This window comes from Aquila chrysaetos, chromosome 14 (assembly GCF_900496995.4).
Source record: "Aquila chrysaetos chrysaetos chromosome 14, bAquChr1.4, whole genome shotgun sequence".
NCBI classification, from domain to species: domain Eukaryota; kingdom Metazoa; phylum Chordata; class Aves; order Accipitriformes; family Accipitridae; genus Aquila; species Aquila chrysaetos.
In genome coordinates, this window is record NC_044017.1 from 16,526,655 (window position 1) to 16,547,093 (window position 20,439).

The window sequence follows — 20,439 nt, forward strand, 5'->3', positions numbered from 1 at the left end:
TGGCTTTGAATAGGATAGTTGTGAGTCAACACGTGGGATAAATCCAGACATGCCCAGCTTTCCTCCTGCTCTGTAAACAAAGTGATTCGATACAGAAATCTGATGATCTTTAGATGCAATAAATATATCTGCCTTTCTGACACATAAAGACTGTCTTCATACTGAGCCCAATAGGCATGTGACACAGGTTATTTTTTGAGGCACTCTAAATTGCGGTGACTTCCTTGCCTGCAAGGTCAAGCATGAGTGATAAGCATCAAGAATGAGATCCTGGCTGCTCTAAAGCCAAGAGCAAAATCCCATTGATCTCAACAAAATAACAGCATCGCCCCAACATATTGCAGACCACTTTGGAGAAGGCTTCCCACAGACCCCACTTTCTTCCTCCCCATCTTACTCTTCTGGCCACTTCTTTGCATCTTCTCCCATCTTTGCTTCCAGACAGTTTCCTCTACCAGAAAACCCCTCATGACAAATTTCCCTGTCCTGTTTCCACTGTTTCCTCAAACAGGCTGCCTTTATATTCTAGTTTGGTTTGGTCAAGTTACATTCCAGCTAATAGCATAATCTGAAATCTTTACATACTAAATTTTTTTCCAGGTGAACAGCTGCATTGCAGCAAGAGTCATTCAGCTGAGCTCTTTGGAGCATGTCCTCATGCTACATATCGTGGGGATAGTAATTTGCTTTCCTGGATTAACATCACACATTACAAGTCTTGGCAGTGTAGAATATCTTCTGCAGACAGACTGGTTTTTATGCAGGTGACCAGCAGGATTCTGTATTCATTCACTGAAGCTACTAATTGCTGCTGTAAGAATGGAATTGCATATATAAAATGTTAAAGGAATATATTCAATAGACAAACTGGAACTGTGCTTTTGCAACAAAGGACATTAGGTATTTGTGTTTCAAATGTATAGAAATAAGATCGTCATAGACAGAAAAAGACATATACAACCATATTCTTTGCAGACTCTACCTAATCCTGCTATCTCCAATAAACTGAACAAACAGACATAAACACAGTTTTCAAATTGTTAAGAAAATTCAAGGAGAAGTAAGACATGGAATTAAAGAAATAAGAAGACTGACTCCAGTGAAGTCAGGATTTCTCTGTGAGTGGTTACTTATATCACCTGCTTCATTGGCTGGGATAGAGTTAATTGTCATCCTAGTAGCTGGTATAGTGCTATGATTTGGGTTCAGTATGAGGAGAATGTTGATAACACACTGATGTTTTCAGTTGTTGCTAAGTAGTGTTTAGACCAAGTCAAGGATTTTTCAGCTTCTCATGCCCAGCCAGCAAGAAGGCTGGAGGGGCACAAGAAGTTGGGAGGGGACACAGCCAGGGCAGCTGACCCAAACTGACCAAAGGGGTATTCCATACCACGTGACATCATGTCCAGTATATAAACTGGGGGGAGTTGGCCTTAGAGGGGATTGCTGGTCGGGAACTAACTGGGCATTGATCGGTTGGCAAGTGGTGAGCAATTGCATTGTGCATCATTTGTATATTCCAATCTTTTTATTATTATTATTGTAATTTATTATTATTATCATTATTCGTTTCTTCCTTTCCATTCTATTAAACTGTTCTTATCTCAACCCATGAGTTTTTACTTATTCCTTCTGATTCTCTCTCCCATCCCACTGGGTGGGGGGGAAGTGAGTGTGCGGCTGCGTGGTGCTTAGTTGCTGGCTGGGGTTAAACCACTACACTTAGCCACTAATGAATCTGCATTTTTTTGTCCCTATAATATTGTAGAATCACAATCATGAAAGAGAACACTTTGATCTTTACTTTGACATCCTGTAAAGGCCATTGACATCCTGCAAAGCCCATTGAACTGCTCTGAATTTTGTTTATATTAGAACATATTTTTTCAGATAAAGTGGATAATATTATAATTTATCAGACAGTGCAGTATACATTCTGCTTTATCAGAGATAATAGAAAACTGGATCTTTGCAGCAATGCTGCATCTGTAACACAGTTATTTGCAGAATCTGTATGCAGGGCAAAACAAAATTTGCTCATTACTCAAATTAGGCCATCAAACTGGCAGGCCATGGAAGAATTCTCAAATTGTCCTCAGATCATTTTCCATCATCCTTTAACACTCTAAAATTTATTTGCCATCGGATCTTCAAGTAAACAGCTATAAAGTAATCTCTCCTTTAGTTGTCAAAAAGTTTGACAGCCCTTGATTAAAACATAAGCATGTTAGATGCAGAGCTGCTGCTTGTAAGATACTTTTAGAAGTACAAGCCTTATCTAAAGCCAAAAGTAGTTTATCTGTATGGTTTGCTTAGCTTTTGGATGCTGGTCCTCATCTTCATAACTAAAAGGTACTGAAAGTAATTCATTATGAGCTCTGTATACACAGATGTACACATGCATGAACATACTAACTACTTGTATTTAATTCAGTCTCCACATCAAATATCTTTTAGGTTATTTAAATAGACCAATGGACTGAATGATATTATTATAAGTGAGTCTTGGAGAGCATAAACTATAACGATATTATACAGCCAAATAAACCAGTATCTTCCAATACTCAGTGGGCGGTATTGAAAATACTACTTGTACATTTATGTACCAGGTTGACACAATAATTTCCTATCGAACTAGTTCATAACTAACAAAATCTTAGAATATTTAGCATACCTGATCATAAAATCATAGTGAATGATTAAGCAGCAGTTTTAACAGCATTTTAATAAGACAACAGTGTCTGTTTAATGTCAGTTAGTGATGACTGTAATTCTACAAAACGTACACTGCTTGCAAGTCTGTGATTCTTGGATAGTAATTCAGGACACATTAATTTTATAATGTCAGTCCTCTGTCACCCCAACAAAACCTTTGATCCAGTGCCCCTTGCAAAATGGCAGAAGTTCAAGAACATATCAAAGAGTGGAAAGCTTAAAGCACACGCAGTCACTAACAAGTATTATCATGCACTCAGAATAATTGCTACTAAAAAAAGCCAGCAGCTATCAAGCAGCATTTTAATCTTAATTCAGAATAACTACAGTGTATTAAGCACCCCTGTGCAGTTTCTAACTGGAGATACTTAAAAATATTTTCCTTTCCAGCTGGGATGAAGGGAACTATTGAAGAAGTCTTATCAACTGAGGTTTCCTCAAAGTACTGAGGAAATCACAACAGACTTTCAGTTACAAGTAGGCACAACTTCTCTTTCATTGTATAAAACAACAATGTAAAAACAAGTTGGATTTTGACTGATAATGCATCTTCTTATAGCTATGTTTTAAATAGAAGCCTATTTGGCACATGAAAAATGAAATCTTGTCTTCCTACGCACAATATACAGAAGCATGTGACCTGCATCTTAAGAACGCTTTCAGTTCATAGTGTTTTGTGTCAACCTACTGTACCGTGTCTTCTATGACTCTAAAGACGACTAAACTCAAATTATAGGCACGCATACTATATTTAAATTGAAATAGACTGCTTTCAGTCTTGAATGAAGAAATGACGAAATCAAGTAGTCCATTACAATGCAGTATGGACATATGGTACTTTAATACATTAATAGAAAAACTGGAAAATTTTACTTCAGGATGTGGGATTGTTTCTTGTGGGAAGGTAGCTCAGCAATAAATCCTTGCACCCGTTCTTCAGAACTGAAGTGACACATCCGAAATCATTCCAAGCCAAAAAGGGCAAGTGCCAGTCTTAAAGATGGCAAGAAATTCTTGTAACATCTGCTGTGAACAAAGCCAGCCCCAGTAGCTAAAACAGAAGGGAATATAACGTAATTACTTCCAGTGTTCTCAGGGGCCTTGCTCATATTCATAACCATGAGAATTAAAGCTATGCATCACTCTTCTCATTAACTAAGCTGTTTCTTTCCACAGGTGTGATGTAAGAAGAAATAAAATTATGGAGGCATAAACTGTCTTCAGGAGGACTGTCACCGAGTCACTTAGCTTCATTGTGTACAGTGGCTATATGTGAAAGCTGCTTATTCACAAAGTAGCAGGGAGAAATGTCTCCTCTCTTGCTTTGCTAGTGGAGAGCATGCAGGCTAGCAGACAAAGAAGTCAGCTGGTCACTTCAGCTTTGCAGAACTGGTGATCTCACCCTCTCCTCCCACTATTACGGAGTAAAGAGCTGCTACCGTTTGACTGATTGGTTTTATTTTATTACCTACTCTCCTGACATATGAGAGAAGTTAACGCCCAGTTCTTGGCTGCTTAAATTAATTTGGAATTATTGGACACAAGCCAGCTGATGATGACAGTGCTTGGGATTTTCTTCTCCCTATAGAAAAAAGAAAACAGCGCTGGACAGTTACATCAGAGCTTTTTAGCAAGGCATTAATAAATCATGTGAAGATTACTGATACTGATGAATACTCACAAGCAATACTTTAGACCTCAAGTTCCTGAAAAGAACCAGGTGCCTAAAAATATGTATTTCAATGATTTGTTGTGGATTGAGAATGTTTGTCTTCTCTGTACTGTTTGACTGTATGAAGTGAATTTATCAGTTATAGAAATACTATGAAGAAGTTATTGCTTGATTCAATGTTATGTTTGTATAAAAGTAGAACTAGTATGAATAGAATTTGTTTCATTTTGAGAATTGTTACTTATGAACAGAGTGCCTAGGTTTATTCATTGCTCATTTAATAATGGAGTTTAAATTTGCCTAGCAAGCAAAGAAAAATGTTGGTAAAAAAAACCTGTTTCTCACTGTCATGGGAAATCGCAACATTATTTTGATGGTTGGACGGATTATCTACAGAACTGAGAAACGGATGCTGAAAAAGGTCTACATGCACAAAATCTATAGGAGGAATTTGTGGGAGAACAAAAATGGGGAGAATGTCTGTTGAATAAACTATTTCAGAGCTCTGTCCTTGATCTACCTTGTTATTTTGTGCACTGGCAAACTGCTGAAAAAACATTTTATACAGTTTGGCTCTTGTGTTTCTTCCTTGCTTTGTGGTGCTATATCCAACCCTGGATGTTCTGCCACCCTGTTTTTCTATTGCTTTAAACAAAAGCTGCTGCTTTGATCATTTGTAGCATGTGCCAAGACACAAGACAGATGCTCCAATGGTGCAGTTGTGCACCCTCAGAAGAAAGCTTCTTATTATTGCAGAAAAAATGATCTCTGCACTTGAGATTAAAGAAAGGATTTACCCTCCCTTTGTTTATTCTCCTGCTGCAGGCAAAGTGCAGCTGCCCCTAAGAATGGTCACATACTCATAATCAGGAGGGGATATGCATGATTAATGCAAATGATTGGGCAGAAGAAGACACAAATTTTTATTCTGATCTTCCATCGTCACCTGGGCAAGTCTGCTAACTGTGAGATGCATTACTTCCACTCTTTAGTGGAGCTGACAATGATGAAACTCCATTCATGAATGAATGCAAACAGGAGCTTTAGAAACAAAATGCAAATTCATGTTTGATTATTTACTGTTTTCAAGGGACATTCTCAAGTAACTTGCAGTTCTCCTTTAGAAACAGAAGGATTTCACTACTTTATAAAGAAGAAGCTGTGAGGATGGTGTCGTGGTTTAACCCCAACCAGCAACTAAGTACCATGCAGCCGCTCAATCACTCCCCTGCCAGTGGGATGGGGGAGAGAATCTGAAGGGTAAAAGTGACAAACCTCATGGATTGAGACAAATACAGTTTAACAGGTAAAGCAAAAGCTGCGTGCACAAGCAAAGCAAACCAAGGAATTCATTCACCACTTCCCATGGGCAGGCAGGTGTTCAGCCATCTCCAGGAAAGCAGGGCTCCATCACGTGTAACGGTTACTTGGGAAGACAAACGCTGTCCCTCTGAACATCCCCCCTTCCTTCTTCTTCCCCCAGCTTTATATGCTGAGCATGACGTCATATGGTCTGGAATATCCCTTGGGTCAGTTTGGGTCAGCTGTCCCAGCTGTGTCCCCTCCCAACTTCTTGTGCCCCCGCAGCCTACTCGCTGGTAGGGTGGGGTGAGAAGCAGAAAAGGCCTTGACTCTGTGTAAGCCCAGCTCAGCAGCAATGAAAACATCCCTGTGTTATCAACACTGTTTTCAGCACAAATCCAAAACAGAGCCTCATACTAGCTACTATGAAGGAAATTAAATCTCCCAGCCAAAACCAGCACAGGATGGACAGGAGGAACACCATGGCATACCTAAACTTCTTCTCAGGAGGCAGTGCCCATAGCAGATGTCAAGCTACTTGCTAATAGCAGGGGAGGTGGAAAACGGACTGAAGAGTTCCCACTGTTTGCAGAACTGGGAAAATAAGGGCAACGTCACCCTCTTCCCAGCTGTCAGGAAAAAAGTCCCATTAGAGCTGTTACCACACTGCAAAATCTGCCTTTGCTGCCAAAAGGTTTTCAAAGGGCAGCCTTACACTAACATGTGCTGGGCAGCGCATCCTGATACCATTTTGGGAGGGCTTTTTATCAGTGTGGATTTGCATTTCATTTATTTATTTATTATTGATTCTCTTACCAGCTTAAGATCAGGCACTGAATTAGTCTCAAAAGGTAGCTCCTCACTACTAAGTAAATAGGGATAGGCTGTGGGCTCCTGCTCAGGATCCTCCACTACCCATGTTGCCTAAATTTTTTCCTCTATGTGGATCCACTGTGGACCACACCAACTAGCTGTCTCCAAGGCAAATCTGTTAGAGAAGTGACAAGCCACAGGCAGTGGGGACGTGAGCCAGTCCGTGGGGTAAGGGATTGGTCCCTTGCCCTCTCCTTTTAGCAGTGTGGATGTAGCCAAGGGTTACGTGTCAAACTATGGCCAAAGGTACTGTAGCCAGCACAGGCTGGGCAGCACACTAGCACTGGCTTTGTGATCAGCACTGGATTACTTAAGCATAAGGAAAAACTTGGAAGATTCACTTGAGCTTTCGCATTGCCCAAATGAAGTTCATTGCTATGGGATGAGTCAGTTGCTGAAAGCAGAGCTTTTATTGACAGTGAGAAGAGCACTGTGGGTTACCCAGGTTTTAATCTAAGCTCTTCTCTTCTTTGGACACTTTATCTTCCTACAATATTTCTGGGATACAGTGGTTGAGGGACAAGAGGAAATTTTCATCTGGAGTACAAGCTGTTGGAACTGTGAATGTGAAATGACATAACTGACAGATGGCATTAAAGCAAAGAGCTGTTTAGACCTATCACGAAGCTGTGAGTATTGTTTAAAGGGAGATGGAGATACCACCATTTCACAGCAGCAGTGAATAGCAGCTTGGTCTAGATGTCCATTTGCAAACAAAGGAAATCTTCTACAAACAGTTCTCAAGAATGCAAAATGTGCAATGAACTCCTCTACATGTAAAAATGAAATATAAAGCAACACATATGTGGCAACACTGGTTGATGAATAAACATACCATGACTAGAAAATGGGTACAGCTAAGTGTTAAAATAGCCAGCTTAATAGAAAGACAGACTATAGAATGCATTCACTTTTAAAATTCAGTGTATGATGGAAGGAAGGAAGGAAGGAAGGAGGGAAGGAAGGAAGGAGGGAAGGAAGGAAGGAGGGAAGGCTTTATATGTTTTCACTTTCCTGTCAAACTGCATGAGTAAATAAAAAGTTTATATCAGAGCTACACAGAAATTCTAAAAAACAGCCTTCATGATTTACGTACTCTGGGCTTCTTTTTGTTTGAACAGTTTTTGCTGTAGTAGAAATCTGTGCTCCATCTCTTTCCCATCCCCTGAAGAGTTTCTGACATAGCCATCGGGGCTGTGTTAACAATTCAGAATGACTTAGTCACGCTCTTCTGCCAGATCAAACCCAACTGTCCCAAACCAAGCACAAACTCCGTGGTTTCAGTTACACACTTCAGATATGTACTTCTGAAAATAAACATTATCCCTTATTTCCTATGACCAGACAAGAAGAGTCACATCTTAAAGACAGTCTTGAAATATTTCTAGGAAAACAAAACTAGTGATGATTATTGGTCGAAGTCATTCCCCTGTAAAGTATTATCTAGGGATGATAGTTTAAATACAATCATAGATTTAAACCAGAAATAACATTCATTGATACACCCACTTTGCTAATCTATATTTTTTTTACATGTGAAATGACCCCATCCAATGACCATACAAGCAATCTCACTCAAAAAAAAGAACAAAATGAAAAATAAACTCATTCACCTTTTAATATGGTTTTGTCACCTTTTCTTCTAAATCTCAGAGATATTTATGCTTAAACAAGAGTCAGTTACAGTTCATCATGTTGTTCCAGCTCTACATTTGTAGCAGTACAATGCCATTAGTCATTCCCAGAACCATAGCCATTAGAGATTGAAGTGACCTTTTAATGTCATCACGTCCTACCCTGATTCTAACTATCCATGGCAACAGACTAATGTCAAAACACACAATTATGACTTCACCACAAAATGTAGCAAAGGAGAAGCTGATTTCCAGTTCTAAGCTAAATTTCAGAAAGCAGAGGCCTAGCCTTTGCTATTCAAATAAAAGTTATTTGCATTTCATTTTGGTTTGGGCCTGTGTGGCGGGGCTTTGGTACCGGGGTAGGGTCTGCAGGGCCGGCTCCTGCTGGAAGCTGCTGGAAGCTTCCCCGGCTGGGAGCCGGACCCGCCTCTGGGAGAACAGATTCCAGAGGGGAAACCTGCCGGGAGTCGGGGGATCGGGATGGGAGAGGAACCCCTGTGCAGATCCCGAGGGCAGGGAGGAAGGAGGGGATGCCCCTGCAGCCCGTGGGGAGACCAGGCGGCAGGCTGTCCCCCCCCAGCCCACGGAGGGGAGCGGGGGAGCAGATGCCCACCTGCAGCCCGGGGAGAGAGGAGCCCACGCCGGAGCAGGGGGTGGGTGGCCCCCAAGATGGCCGCCGCTCCCTGGGGAAGCCCACGCTGGAGCGGGCTGTCCCTGAAGGGCTGCAGCCCGTGGGAGGGATCCACACTGGAGAAGTTTGTGGACGACTGTCTCCCACGGGAGGGACCCCCGGCGGAGCAGGGGAGGAGTGCGGAGTCCTCCTCCCCCTGAGGAGGAAGGAGCGGCAGAGACAAGGTGTGACGGACTGACCCCAACCGCCATTCCCCGTCCCCCTGCGCCGCCGGGGGAGGAGGGAGAGAGAACCGGGAGTGGGGCTGGGCCGGGACGGAGGGAGGGCTGGGGGAAGGTGTGCTAGGGTTTGGGTTTTACTCATCCTGCTCTGACTTGACTGGTAGTAAATTAAATTAATTTATTTTTTTCCTAAGTTAAGTCTGTTTTGCCCATGACCATAAGTGGTGAGTGATCCCTCCCTATCCTTGTCTCGACCCATGAGCTTTTCTTTATATTTCTCCTCATCCCACGGGGGCCCGGGGGGAGGAGTGAGTGAGTGGCTTCGTGGTGCTTTGTTACCAGCTGGTCTGAAACCACGACACATTTGCAAGTTGTTCAGCAGTCAAGGTATTTCTAACCAGCCACCTCACTTTGGTACCTGAATAAAAAATTGATTGTTTACCTCGGGCAGAGGAGGGAAAATAAAAATGGCCAAGTCATGGAGAAATCAGTGTTCGATCCAGGAACCTTCCAAACCAAGGACAGCTTTTTGTGAAGCTGGGTGGACATGGTTTATCTGTCTTCCTTACCCCCACCGGAGAGTGAAGGTCCCTGGCTTGCATGGATGGGGGTATAGACAGGCCTGTGTCATTCAATATAATGTGGACTCCAGCCTGAACTGCTTCGCAGCTGTATCCTCCATCCCGCTGAAGGAACCACTCTGCTCCAAATCAGACTGAAGTAACTTGTCTGTAATACGAGGAGCTGGAACCTGGGATAAATACAGAGGTTAACCAACATCACACTTTTGGAGATGAGCAATTAGTCTCTATCTGGCTGGGTGTATCTCAGTACATGTATATCTGAAATGCGTCACTGTGTAAAGATATTTCTGTTTGTTTTAGACTAAATGCTATATAACAGTGTCAATGCAACACTACATTTATGGTAATTAGCCCTTCCTCAGAGGTAGGAATAATCAGTCTGGGACATTGCCATGCTAATACAGATCTATTGCTTGTAGGAACTGAGCTAATGTGTATACAGGGCTATTTTCTGAACCGTACCTGCTCATTCCAAGTGCATTGCACTTTGCTGAAACTCACTTGTGATTTTGCTTGGTATATACATAATATTGTAACATGATAAAAACAATAATCAACCCTCCTCTATTTGTGGTTAATGGAATTGTTACAGCAAATTTATTTCACTCACAAGGAAAATGACTTGGAAGTTTGAACTCCAAGTGTAATCATATCAAGATCATGTATCAAGAATTGAGATGTGTGACTCCATTTCATAGCTGGACCTTTCTCTCTGATAGGATTTAAAGAACAATTCAGAAAGAATTAAAAACCTCACAATTATTGCAAGGGTTTAGAGTCCTAAATCTCATGTCTGGTATAAACCCACAGGCTATTGCAGGCGGAGGCCTGTGGTAATACAGCACTAGGTAAGAGCAAAGTGCTTAAAAATGTGCTTAGACAAAGATGTGTGAGAGGGAACTTATTTTGTAATAAAGAAGATTCCCACTGACACTCCCACTTCAGTAATCAGAACAAGAGATACATTCTTAGTTTTTAAGTTGTCTTTATTCAGACCAATTCATATTGAAATAAAATAGATACATTGAATTAGATAATTTCCCTTCCAAAGGACTAAAGAGGACTGTGTAAGGACTTTTAAGGAGTTGGCCCAGAGCTTTGTAAAATGCAGTGTTGGGAAACCGAGCATCTGTGGGTTTATATTTCAGGGATGATGCAAGATTTTTCAACCTTTAAATTACAGCTTGTGCAAGCAGTACTCTGTTACTTAACTTCAACAGATCTGCAGATGTGTCTGTCTCCAAGGTAATGGGCATTGCATTCCTGCCATTCAAAAGGCTTAGATTCAAAATAAATCAAAGAATGAATTAATGCTATCCTCTCATTCTCTAAAAGCTTCTAAACACTACTTGGGGGGATTCTAGCAGAGATAGAAAACAACAGATTTTTATACAGATACTCTTTAAAGATTTTACAGAAAAAGGTAAGAATTATTTGCTCTATTTTAGAAACAAAAGATATGAGAGGGCTTTACCTGAACCAGTTATACTGGCCATCACTGCCAAAGCTTACTATAAATCTGGTCCGAGGTCTAGGCCTTGCTATTACGCCCCTCTCCCTCTGCCCATCCCCTGAAAAAATCCAGTATGAGAGGACAGACAGACAGAAGAAGGGAAGAAGGAAGGAAGGGAGGAAGGAAAAGGAAGATTCGTTCTGGAAAGTTAGAATTGATAATATTTATGACAAGTTTAATAGTTATTTTTCTTTCACTATTGAACATAAGACTTATAAAAAGCTGCATATGTTTATGACTGATAATATCTGCAGTGATGGAAGCTAAAATAACAGTTCTTTCTCAGGAATAAAGGCTGAGTTCATTGAAAGGACATAACGTTACGTGTGTATAACCACTGGGAAACACCGACTGGCATTTTCCCTTTTGACTTGACACTGCAGTGTTACATTCCAATGGAAAACATTGCCAAGTCTCAGTTCAGCATAACAACATAAAGGAAAATATTCTGTAGCAAACAAACAGAACTAAAAATTGTTTCAATTGGCTTGGAGCCAACAGCATTTCTGAAAGTGTTTATTTTGTTGCCTCAAATCTGACAGGCCCATGATGAATTAAATGAAATACAATTAAAAGAAGTGTTTGGGGTGAACTAGAAACGCTTTGTTTTCTTTATTCACACTAGGACTCAGCTGACTTACATACCTCATGACAAGATGCAAGGTTGTGCCTCTGCCCTTCTTACTGTGTGACAAAAACTTAAAAAAAAAAAAAAAAAAGGCCATGATAAAACTAGAAATAGAAATCTTGGAAGCTTAATATTATGTAAGCTATTCCTTATTACAGTAAAAAGATTTTTTTTTTACATTTCAGCTTCATGATTTGGAGCTTGTGGCTGTCAGTTTACAGGAATAAATTGCAAAGGAGAGTCGGGTTTGCATGGGGCTGAGATAAACTGCTACCTCAGCTCTCTTAAGGACTTCTTTGCATTGGATTGGAAAGATTGGGCTGTTAATCTGCTCTTTCTGAAATAAAAGAAATAGTATCTCTTACTTGTAATCACATAAGATTTTGCCAGATTTTCAAAGGTGCTACTTGAAATGAATCTTCTAAAAATGAACCTCTCTGCAGTATTGTTTTCCCTGCTGAATAAAACTTTTCACTCTCCTCCATAAAACTCTGACCCCTGAGAAATTTTTGATTTTCCAAAAAGGACAGACAATAAAACCACTGTCTGTAAAAAAAGGAGCACCACTGTCCCTATACAACAAACCCCAGACTTCTCTCCCTTTCCCACAGACAGGAGAAGGAGACTGAAGAACTGCTTTCTGAGGGTCCCCCCCTCACTTGTTCTGCTGCTGCCTGGGCTGGGAGGGGACAGGTGAAGATTCCTCACTTGGAGGTGTCCCACCAGCTCCAGAGGAGACTGTAGATCCAGAAGGAAACCTGGGAACATCCTTAGAAAGAAATCCACTGATTATGTCTATATTGGCAAACTGACAGACCGAGCCTGACGCTGCTATTTTGCCATCTCTACTGTTAAACAGCTAAAACAGGCCCTGGTATGGTTCTGGCCCTGACCAGCTAGCAAGTTCCCAAACAAACCCTCAGCAGAGATCTAGAGTTAGAAAAGGCCAGAGACTATTTCCCAATAGGTAGCTTGAACATAGCAAGCTTGTGATGAGACTTCAGTAATACGAACAAGACTAGTCCGTGCCAGCTGGCCAGAGGATCGGAGCATGGATCCTGGCACTGCTGAATTTACAAGTACAGGGGTAGCCCTTGTGTGTTGATGAGGCAAAACCTGTTACATTTACTGCTAGGAATTGGATGAAATCAGTATGACTCCTAACATTAATAACACTTGTGCAAGGGCCAGGAGACTTAGAGAGGAAAAAACAGCTTATATCCTGTAGGTCGGTAAGAGCCCATGTTGATTCGAGTAGGGATGAAAGCAGGTGGAGTGAATGGATGTGCTCTTCCGAGGAGAGAGGGGAAACAGGCCCCCCCAGTGCATTTTTGACATTTAAAAGTCCAAGGATTTTTTTTTATCCAACAGTGTTTGCAGATGTGTTCAAAATTCTCAAGATTCAAGATTGTTTTGTGTTCTGTTGTATTTTGGTCAAGTATTTTCCATGGCTTTGGGAGATGTTTGTATTATAGCAAGCTGAGGTGGGCTTTCCAAGTCACGGGCTTTTGTTATAAATTCAAAATGCTAAGTAAACTCCCCCAAATTTGCCAATTTTTTAGACAAACTATTGTGATGTATCAAGGACTAATCAAGCAGAATGGAAAGGAGCAAATGCACATCTACTCTATCACCACTCTTCAAAATCCTTTAAAATGGATTTGCGATCTGTAGACAAAGTAGACCATCAAGTTCAGTAGCAAAAATAAACCCTCTTTAATAACTTGAATTTGCTGGAAAGGTTCACCTCCTCTGAAGCTGCAGTAAGAAGTCAAATGAAATCCCAAGCAGTCAGGCTGGCAAATTTTAATAGTTGCTTTTTCTCTGAGCAGGGAGTGGTAATTTTATATCATTACACCTTTTTGAGATTATCCAATTGGCCAGGTTAAAAACCTGTGTCTATTCCCTTCAAAATTACTTTGAAACAAATAAGGATTATTTCAACTGCACTCGTAAATGAAGAAAAAACATATTTAGACTCATTAGTTTTAAATTCCTTCCCTCTATCATTCTTACCACAACTAAGTCAAAAGAGGCTATTAAACACTGCCCCTTCTTTAGGAATTCATTAAGATAGATGAAATGCTAGGTTTTGACTGTTTCTCTCCTTTAATTAGAAGATAAATTTAGTTTTGGTACACACTGAATCACTAAAGCATATTAACAACTATTTCAGCTAGGTGTTGATTTAAGCCCCCAAACAGAAAACATTTTGCAAGTCTCTGAGCCAAAACTGATGTGGACATTTTCCTCAAATAGAATGAGCTAAATTGAATGTTGATTTTCTCCTACATCTACTTTTACTGAAGTTTCTTCATTTCCTGTACAAACCTGTTCTGCAATGGGATTTGCACTAATAAATAACACACTAGATTCTAATGAAAGATAAAAGATCTTAAAGCATTTCTTACTGCCATATGAAATAATTGCTTCACCCATTACCTCCTCACAACATCTTGATTAAAAAGCCACACCCATATAACAACTCATAACGACATTATATAGAACAGACATATTTAGGGAATGTAGGTGCCCCTAAGCAATTTTTATTTCCAGCAGGAGTCACAAGAAATGGTCACTCTGATAGCGATATCTTGAATGCGGGTTTAAGATGGTCAGAGGAGAGAAAAATCTATGTCCTAAGTTGCCAGTGCCACTTGACATACCACCTGCTGTCTTGGTGGCAGCACTACTTTTGAACTTGGCTCTACAGGGACGCCTTCCCACTGCACCCGGAGCAGAGCTAATCCTGACAAGTCTAAATCAACTAATGATTTCATACCACAGGAAGCCAAGGTGTGGAATGATGGCAGACTATAAGGTGCCAAGTACCATAGATACACCATAGACGTGTATGTGAAGCAAAAGATGAACAGAGACACATCCTTCAGAATTAATCAGTTTTCTTTCTACCTAAAAGGGGCTGGGGTGGAAGCAGTACTGTGACAGGCTGTGTGCCTCTATACCCAACACTGCAATACCAAATCTTCTGCTTGACTGCCTTCTACCCCCAAAGTCATGCAGACTCGCCAGTCACCTTCTTGTTTGGTTTTAACGTCCTTTATATGGGTTGACCTTCCATACATATCCCAAGTGTCACACCAGCTATAACCTGATACCTTTCATCTGCTTCACCTCCCCAAAGGTTCCAGTCCAATACTTGATCTGAAAATTAGACTAACTGCAATAAAGTGAGGTTCCATAAAAATAGCAACTGAACCTTGTAATTTTTCTTCATGTACCCTCCAAAGACAAAGATGGTGATGGAGTTACCCACTCTGTGTCAAATTAGATAAAAATTAGGGCACTCACCAGGACCTGGGACATAGTTCCACCTCCCTCCTGAGCTTGATGGAGACTCAAATCCATACATCCCATCTCTGAAAAGGTAACCTAACCATTGGGCTGTGAGTCATGCAGAGAAATGAACAACTGGCAGCACTGCACAGTGGCACAGCTCCAAAAACGGGAGGAAGGAGCATCTGAACCCAGAGTAGCCTGGTAGTGGAAGGATTTATCTAGGAGGTAGAGAAGGTGGGTTTGACCTCTGACTCCCTCAGACCTAAAGCAGAGGTGCGATCTGAACCTCAGTTTCTCAGTGCTTGAGCGTGTGCTGAAATGATAAAAAAGCAAAGGGAACACCTCCATGTTATGATTTCAACCTTTAAAATGGAGAGTGTGTCCACCCTGAAGGAAAAAAGTCTGTCTTCAGGAGGTGAATCTTAGAGGTGGATCACTTATTTCAGAGAGCATATACCCCACATGGGGGGACTTCAGACTTACTTCTATGCCAGCAGTGTCTCTGCTGTCTGCTCCCTGCTCAGACCACTGACTACACTGGATCCCGTACTGAGGCATTTCATTGTTTAGATAGACTACGCATGTAATATTAAATCCAGCAGTGTGCCTGAAATGCAGGTATTTTGTTGTCTTCATGTCTGGGTACCTAAGACCTGAATTCATCTTATGTCTCTGGGCATTTAACTGATGTGCCTAGAGGTTTTTGGTAGTCTATTAAGAGACTCAGCTCTAGGGAGTGTCTCTAATCTGAATTACTATCTGGAGATGCCCCCCGGGGAATCCATTAGAGTTCCCATACTTAGGTGCATGCCCAACCTCACACACCCCATCTCTAAGACAAGCAAGACACCTAAGTGACTGTCTGCCTTGGTTTGCAGATGAATGAGATACAAGTGCAGAAGCCAGAAGGGAACCACCATGTGCTCTAGCAGCTCTTCCCTATCTGGGCAATTAAGGATACAGGACTGCAGGGCATGCTAACTTTTCTCCCACTACTGATTAGGTTGCTGGCAGCACTTGGTTCCTAATTTAGGTACTCATAAGAGGCCAAAGGGAAATGGGATGAATAGGTGCCTTAGTTTTTATCAGATCTAGTACCCCACTGGATTCTATCACTCAATTCTGTATCACTGCAGAATTTTCTCTATCTCCCTCCCTGGTACATGAACTAACATTTCAAGCCGCTGGAAGGACTGTGTTTTGTTCTTTTCCTTATTTAAAATATAATAATTTACATTTATACATAGATGTGAGTCAGGAACCCATTCTGCTTACAAACTACAATGGGATTTTAAAAAATGTACTATTTTCTTTATCATGATTATAGTCTTTATCTGAAAGACAAAGGATGAATGAATAAAAAATATTCACTGATTATATGTGACATTAAAAGTGATAGGTTGCAAGCAAGGTTACAGAAATATGCTGCTAACTTACCTCATTTTTCATTGTTCTTTAAATTCTTATGGGTGGGAAGAGGACTTTCTTAGAAAATAGTTTCTCAATGGTTGAATCATGATGTTCTTGATGTATTACCAGTTTTAAATTGAAGATTCCAAAAGTTATTGTCTTACTAAACAGAGAGCTGCATTTTGGCCAGATTTTTTGAAAAATTAAAGAAGTTATCAGCAAGACTTCATCTTATAAAAATTAATTGTAAGGACTTGTTTGAAGAGGTAAACTCTGACCAGTCAGATGACCCAAGCCTGCCAATTAAGTGACATTCCTGAAGACCAATTCACTTGCAAAGTTCAGAATGACGAGGAAGCCTAAATAAGTCATCAGATATCCCACAGTGGAGCTAGTGAGAATTTCAGAATTATAATCAGGTAGATTAATGAGGTAGCTGAAATATGTGGTGATACAAATAAGAGCACAGTGACAAGAAAGGCCTGGCACTGACTTTTTTTTTTTTTATTTCATGGGAGTATCTTTGAGATTTGTGATTCTGCAGAGAGAAAAAAGATAATTAAAAAGGCTTTACAAAAACAAGCAAGGCACAAAAAGATTAAAAGACCACTTGCTGTACCAGTCAGATAATGTACTTGGCCTGGTGGTGTCATATCATGAAGTACTAGTCAGTCTTGCTTCAAATGTTTGCTCAATGCAGAACCACTATTACCCTTAGGAAAGTAATGTAAAACCTACAACACCTCAGTTGACTGGGTAGAGACCTTTGCACAGCTGCAAAGGCAGTGCACAGAGGGATGTTTTTAGTCCGTCCTTTGCTTTCTGCTCCCTCCTAGATTTCCTCTAGCTGAGGCGCAAAGAAGGTCCAGAGCCTTGTTCTGCCCCTCACATCTACATTGATGAACCTTCTGGTGGGGACTTGGGGAACTTGTCCAAGCCACAGCGCATGCTGACACTGCAAAGTGTTCTCACCACTCGGTTCATTTTTTTCCTTATCTAATTTCATCCTAGAAATTCTGTCTTTTAGAGCATAGTTATGATGTCAGTGGATAATAAGATAAAGAATATTAATAGATATTTATTTTTATACTAATGTTAAATAGGCATGTCCTGGGTCTGAATCTTATTAAATGATTTCTCCACAAGTTTGGTGTTTACATATTTACATTCCGTAGGTACATGGGAAAATGTAAATATTTATGGTCCTTTGGATGAAGAAACCTGAAAATTAGCAGAAAGAAGGTTTCCAGTATTGCAACAAGGACTGTGAACACTTGCTTTAGTACATGAAATGTGCCTGTTTTCACTTTGAAGGCTTGCCAGGTGGTAAGAGTGAGTTAGAGTACCTGGCAAACAAGTTCTGGGTACATCTGAGCTGTCAGTTGGGCTTGCTCCTATTGCTCGTGTGCACATGCTGGATCCTTCACGGGGTAGAACAAGTTGGTATCCGCCCAGCTAAAACCTGGAACTGTCTCAATGATAAAACCATCTCATGGCCTGCTCCAATAAGCATTATGGGTGGAAGCAAGCCAACTCTCACCACCTCCACCTGGCCTAGCCTTCAAACACCATCCTACCAGGCACTGAGCTGTCATAATGCATAACTCCTTATGCAAACACACCCTTGGCATCACGCACAAACACACCAGTGTTAGAGACACCTGTGAGTAAGTGGCTGCAAGGGACAGTGCTACACCGGTGATATCCAAGTGCTACAGATAGGGCCAGGCTGCTCAAGGGGGAGCACAGCAAGTTGTAGGACACAATTCACTGGTTGGAGAACTAGGAATTCATCCCTGGAACAGGTGGTGGTACCAGCACAGACACATTCATCCTTTCCCCACTGGATCTTTACAGACAGAGGTTGTGCACAAGCCAACCCCAGAGAACCTGCCACTGAGAGAAGTCTGGCGATGCCAACTACTGAAGCTTATTTGAAGCTCATTTCCTCTTAAGTCTTAGCCTGAGAACTAGTATCAGCTGGTCATGCACTGAATGCCCTGCTTACTTTGCTTACTTGCTTTTTTGCTTTTTTGGTTTTGTTTTTACTTTAATCACTGAGATGGCTTGTGTTGAATGCTGTAGGTCAGGTTTGGTTAACCAGCATTGCCCCAGGGCTTCATGCTGTGTACAGATTCCTGCACTGCATAGCCTACTTGTTTGGTGACTCCTCCCTAATTCATTGTCCACTTTCACCCCAATGCCTGTTTCTATTTTCTGTGCTTTTTGTGGTTTTGTCCAAATGCCTTATTGCCTGCATTTGCTGGGATCTGAAACAATTTTGTTATTTTTATCTACTCTTATTTCTAATTGTATTTTGCTCTTCTTTATGTCAACTCTGTGATTACCTGCAACACCCTATCTCATAAGAACACAAACACATTGTTCAAGTGGTGGTTGGGGGTTTTTTTGAGATCATTAACAACTATGATTAGATGATAACACTGAACTTTACAGAAGACTAGTAGACATCATCTAAATTCAATACATTGCTCAAAACTGGTACTCTCTGTAGTTTTATGAGATTTTCAAACTATGTGACAGAATTTATCACAAACTGTGTTTGGAATAAATATTTAAAATAATAATGGATAATTATGCAAATAGTTTCTTAGAATCCACATACGAACTATGCCACTTTCTTCCTTTCACCCAGTAATTTGTTCCAGCAAACTTTTTCTTGAATCATTAGTGTAATGTAAACTCACTGTGTGCAATACTTTTCTTCTACTTTCTTTTATCTGCATAATTTTTTCTACATACTGGTTCAATTAGTAATGGAGGTTAAAACAGAATTAATTGAAATGATTTTCAAAATGTCTTACATCTTTATTTTTTACTGAAAAGTAATCTTTTCTGATTTTGTTAATGAGATAGCTTACCCTTTTGGCCTTTTAATTTAACCCAAACTTATAAGCCGTTCCTGCTTTTACAGTATTTGTAAATTTGGGGGGCTTATTTGGAGGCTTTGAGGCAGTCTTTGCCTCTGCCTCAAAACTCTGAACAGCTCTCTCTAAACTTTTTTGGTTGTGCTTGCCATTTTACATTGTAGTCCCAGATCTCAGATTTAATGAAGAACTCTTCCAATCACATGCCTTGTGTTGTCTTCCAGAGAAATTGCTTGTGGTTTTTTTTTAATTGGCAATATTTTTCTCCACTCATAGAACCAATTAATTCTCTGACTTACTTACATATTGCTCACCATATTTCTTTGTTCTGCAGACATACCTGACTGGAAATGTGATAGCCTTCTAATATTATAGTTGGTAAACTCTTTTCTTCTTATATCATTAAATATTAAGTGTTTTGCTATAATTGGATACAATTTTTTTTTTTCATTTTTTTCACTCATTAGCACTATCATAAAGAAGCAGGTGAAGAGCTTAAGCATTCAATGGATATTTTAATATCTATAGTCTAAAATTGCTTTCTAATCCATCTTACAAAGTCCATCCATGATGGTTTGTTATCCAGTGGTGGTCAAATTACCTGAGATTCTCCCACAAGAAAATTATTTTGTTACTAAATCTTTCTTACTCCTAGTGTGCTATAGTCAAAGTCTACTGAAGCTTCTCTCATTTCTCATTCATTTTATCTTTCCCAAGACAACTTCCCAGCCAGGCTTTACTTTCACTTCACATTTTATCAGTACTGCACATAACCCTACTATTCTTTCCACCTTTCACCATCTCCTCTCTCTTACATCATTTAGCCAACTGTAATAAAATGTAAAAGCCCTGGAGTGACAGCAAGCTATTGATGACCTTCTGTATTGGAGGGTTCAAAACTAGGCATTAATGTTACAGTTGTGAGCTACACACGAGCCAGCAGTGCACCTTGGCAAAAGATGCCAAAGATGGCCAACAGCATCTTGAGCTATATTAACAGGAGAACAGCCAGCACTTGTTAGACCACCTGAATAATACTGTGTCCAGTTTTCGGCCCTCAGTACA